Source organism: Limulus polyphemus, unplaced genomic scaffold (assembly GCF_000517525.1).
Source record: "Limulus polyphemus unplaced genomic scaffold, Limulus_polyphemus-2.1.2 Scaffold336, whole genome shotgun sequence".
Lineage (NCBI taxonomy): Eukaryota > Metazoa > Arthropoda > Merostomata > Xiphosura > Limulidae > Limulus > Limulus polyphemus.
Window position 1 is genome coordinate 636,296 of NW_013665946.1, and position 5,312 is coordinate 641,607.

Genomic DNA, 5,312 nt, shown 5'->3' on the forward strand with positions numbered 1-5,312 from the left:
TTAAATGAACCGAGCAACACATTTATTTGTTACTTTTAAACTTTACACTTGCAAATTGTTTGATTAAAAATTTAGCACCAAGCTACGCAAGGGCAATCTGTGCATATCCTTTCCCAATTTTGATTGTTTTGGTTTGGTTTGAATTTCGCTCAAAGCTACACGAGGGCTATCTGCGCTAGCCGTCCCTAATTTAGCAGTGTAAGACTATTGGAAATGCAGCTAGCCATCACCACCCACCCCCATCTCTTGGGATACTTTTTTTTATCAACGAATAGTGGGATTGACCGTCACATTATAACGCCCCCATGGCCGAAAGGGCGAGCATTTTAAGTGGGATGGTGATTCGAACCCTAACCTTAATTTTGAACTGATAAACTAAAGGGAAAGCAACTAGGCAAATTGCAGAACGCGTTTTTGTAGTAATGGGTCGAGAACCATGAATCTTCGGATTCAAAGTTCTGGACTGATAATTATTTTAATGCGTCTGGCTCTACATACAAGTAGGTTTTGTTTTTGTAGAAAAGGCTAAAATTTGAGAATGTAAGAAAAACAACTGATGCAGTTAATGTTTCACTAGGTTAAGTACGGCATTGTAAAGTAAATACCCTAAACCTTTGCCCCATAACGTCAGACATAACTCGAGCAAACTTAACATTACTATGTAATCATGACAGCGTCAATTTTCTGGATTTATAATGCTAAAAATCAGGTTTCGATACCCGCGGTGGGCATAGACGTAATAGTCCTTTATGTGGTTTTGTTCTTAATAACAAACAAATTTATGAAGGATTGTTGTTGTTTGTAGTTAAGCACAAAGCTGGGGGGGGGGGGCATTTATGAAGGAAGCGAAACTTCAGTTTAATACTAGGTTAGGCTTACGAAACACCGAGACTTAGGTAAAGTAAGAATTTGTAACAAATCATTAAGTTTTATTGATCAAGAAGTGTGTAAGCTATTTTGCTTCCAAAAGAATTCGGGGATAGGAAATAATTAGTACATCGATTTTATGATAATACAATTTGTGTATCTCAATAGCGAGTGAGTGTGTGTCCTACTGAAAAAATAAAATCTGTGCAAGATGTTATCTAAATCTGATATGAAGTATATAAAAATACAATTCAGGTATTTTATATTAACTACCAAATATCTCCCTATTTATTTACTTCGCTCGATTTACGGGGATGGCGGAACGGCGTGTGTGTGCGTCATTCGCCATGCCGGTCTACTGAATACTGATTTAAAATTATCTAGAAATTCACATCTACTGGCTAGCTTCTTCATATTAGTGTAACCATTTTAAATATATCATCTATCTTGTACTTTTAGTTTTCCTGGAGATGTAGACCACACAGAACCCCTGATAACAGTTCGGGAAATTAGCACTAAGGTGTTAAGGAGAAACTTGGTACGGTTGTCAGATTCGTAAAAATAGGAAATTATTTGTTTGTTTATTGAACTTCACACAAAGCTACTCGAGGGTTATCTGCGCCAGCCATTCCTAATTTTGAAGTACACTTTATATGTGATCCTTTGTGCTAACTCTTTTATCAAAAAAACCTAATTTGAAGTGATATCCTAGAGGTAAGACAGCTAGCTAGTCAACACACCACCCACCCCCCGTCTCAAACCGTCACATTATAACACTCCCAGGGCTGAAAGGTCGAGCATGTTTGGTGACGGGATTCGAACCCGTTACCCGCAGATTGGAAATCGAGTGCCCTAACCACCAGGCTATATCGGGCACAAAAATGGAAAATGGAATTTTTTTCGTCACAGACAAAACAGGCATAAGCAGCTTTATAATACAAATTCACAGCATCCAAGTTATGTCTTGACTTTCAATATGAATGTCATGTATGCAGCTTATAGTGAGCGCTGCGACAACTACATGGTTGCTAAACATGACGGAGTTGGAGGGGTCGGTCTCTGACGGTGTGAACGATATGTACATCATAGGGAATGATGATTTGAATGTCAGGCGCTATATGGACAAAATCCTGGCAACACCTGTCAGGCCTTTCTTTGATGCCACTGAACATAATTTCTATTTTAAGAAACAACCTGTAAGGCCTTTCTTTAGTGCCACTGAACCCGATTTTAGTTTTAATGGGCGATAATGTTCGTATCCACTGTGACCATAATGTTGCTACCTGCCTTGAACAAAGCTGTCGTGTTGTGAGGGAACGAGAAGATATCCCTTCAAAATTCCATCCAGAGACTCATTCAGGATACACACTGACATAAGAAAAGGTGTTTTTGTCGCTCTGGGTTGACATGTTTGCTGTTATTTTAACATGCGCAAGTTTTAATATTAATGCAGATACATTCAAACTAGGTTTGACAACTCGAGAGACTTTGAATGACCCATGGTCATACCTTAATGTGTTGTGCTTTTACTTTAATAGGACAATAACTTTTACTTTCATCAACAATTACCGAGTTATAACAAACTTGAAATATAATCATAAAAAATAACAAATTGGGAATTAAAAATCTGGAAATAGGGATGGTAAAAAAGTAAGCAAACAAGGCTGGAAATACTGAAGACATTATTTACTAAAACTACAAGCCCCTATGTTGGCTCTATGCTTTTACCTGGAATTACATTTGGAGGAGTCAAAATAGGGATTTGTAGTTTGAGTAAGTAATGTTTAAAGTATCTCCAGCCTTGTTTTCATACTTTTTTTTACTATCCTGATTTACAGGTTTATAAATTCCCGATTTTTTATCTATCTTGTTTGTTGGCTTTGTTTGCTTAACTATGGGCACAGAATTATTTGATATGATAGCTAACTTTATACATTATGATGATAATAAACATAGCTAGTAGCTAGCTGATACAGTTCATGATGATTTATTGTAGCTATTGGCTACTTGATCACATTAGTTCGAGATGTAAGGTATTAAGCTACACCTGGAGATTGTCATGGATATTTGTTTGAGAACATAGTGAGCATTTATAGTTTCTGGTGAATATATTCTCTCTATACATATAATGCATAGGAATAGGGAAATATATGCCTAGACTAAGACACAACCCCCCATTAAGCATGAATACAATTTTACCAGTAGCAAAGCAGCCTTTTCAAATAAAATATATACGTCTAAAACATCGCTTTAAACAAACACTCGTGTCTTTTAAAGTAATTATTATACGTATTTGTGTAATACAATTTAATATTATGTGTATTGATTATTTTTTACTCCTTCACTTCATACATAATATAGGGGTTGGCTTCCTAAAGACACCGATTGTATAGTGCACAAAGCATTGAGTATCTAGATGTTACAGACATCTAATGTTCATATATTACTGACTGGTAATTCCTGCTTCACCCTGTACTCAAACTTTTCGAAGGAACACCAGATATTTTTAAGAAATCTAGCTTCATGGGCATCTGTAGGGCAACAATTGGAAGCGAAAACCCCTGCATGGCAGAGCATCTGTAAGGCAACGATTGGAAACAAAAATCCTGCACAGCAGAGCATCTGTAGTATAACAATAGGTTTGGAAACTATATCCAAAAGAGATTCAATCAGAGCAATGCGTTCATTCACAAACTAAAAGCTATGGTTAGCAAGTTCCATTGTGTCGAAGCTGAGCATACCTCCTGGTGCTGTTAACAAGATAAAAAAGGGGGTTTTAAGTTGACGAAGGCTCACAATTCAAAAACTTACATGTTTTCAGCCCCTCCTGTAAATCAGCAACTGTTTTCGTGAGAAACTGAAATCACAATATTTTTCATTCTACCACATACCTATCAAATCCCTCGATGCAGCTCCAATAGAACTTTGTACTATTTAGTCTACTTACTTAAACATGGCCGCCATCCACGTACAATAGAGGGTTTGTTAAATATTTGTAAAGATATATGGTTTAAGATTGACCTTGCCGTCCTTCGAAGATAGTTTCTTACAATGGAAATTGTAGTGTCGTGCAATAATGCGTCATCATAGGCAAGAGACTGATCACGATTGACGATGGATAATGAAGGAAGTAGTTTTAAGGGCAGCATTTGGCCTCCTTATAAACGGAGATTAACCCTCAGTATGTGTTATATATCGGTAAGTAGCTAAGCTATATAAATGCTATCTTAAGACAGTGTTTTTGTTTTTTACAACATTCTTTCATACTCGTCCAAAATAATTAAGCACTTTAAAAAAGTAACTTAATCAAGGGTTATGAATCTTAAGGACAGCAATTCTTTAGTTAGAATACAAAAATAACACGTTGTATAGGAAGCCACAAACACGCATTGTTAGACAGATATTAAGTACATCTTGTGTAAACTTAACATAATATTATATGACCTTTTGTTTCAACAATTTCATTAGTCGTGTTTGTTGGTTGAAGTTCGCACAAAGCTATCCAAAGGGCTATCTGCTCTAACCGTTTCTAACTTTGAAGTGATAGATTAAAGGAAGGACAGCTAGTCAACAACACCCACCACTAAATTCTGGGCTACTCTGTACCAACGAAAAGTGTGATTCACCGCACATTATAACACCCCACGGCTGAAAGAGCGACCATATTCGGTGACAGGAATAACTGTTTTTTGTTGTTGTTGTTAAGCACAAAATTAGACATGGACTGTCTTTGCTGTGCTCACCGCAGGTATCGAAGTCCGATTTTTAGCGTTATCAACTATCAAACGTACCGACAAGCCACCGGGGACTTTGATTAGTGGTGAAATTTAAATGGAAATTTTAGGTAAAGATAATACACAAAAACACATGTGGTAACGTTGTTAGAAGCATAAATATATTAAAATCGATAAAACCTACGTGTTTCAGCTGGAACTAGCCAAACATGTAGAATTTTTAATATACACCTACCAAAAGTCATGAGACACACCTTTGATTGCAGGAAAATGAGTGTGACGACTAAATATGCAAATAGTTTGGCTTATAAAAGTAGTCAGCGGGTCGGTAAATCATTTCGAACTTGTACGCCGAACGATGAGTACACGGAAAGAGCTAACAGAGTTTCAGAGGGGGAAGGATAGTTGGATGTCATTTGGGAAAAATGTCTGTATGTGCTATTGCGAAACAATTAAAGATACTTAGGCCAACAATTGGCAATGTGCTGAAGAAATGGAAGTCCACAGGTGACAATGAGCCCAAGAAACGACCAGGTAGGCGTAACATACTATCTGACAGGAGCCGACGCACCTTGAGAAGGCTGGTTACCCCATGTTGCCGGTGCCCGGCATGGCCAGGTGGATAAGGCGCTCGACTCACAATCTGAGGGTCGCGGGTTCGAATCCGCATCCCACCAAACATGCTCGCCTTTTCAGCCGTGGGGGCGTTAT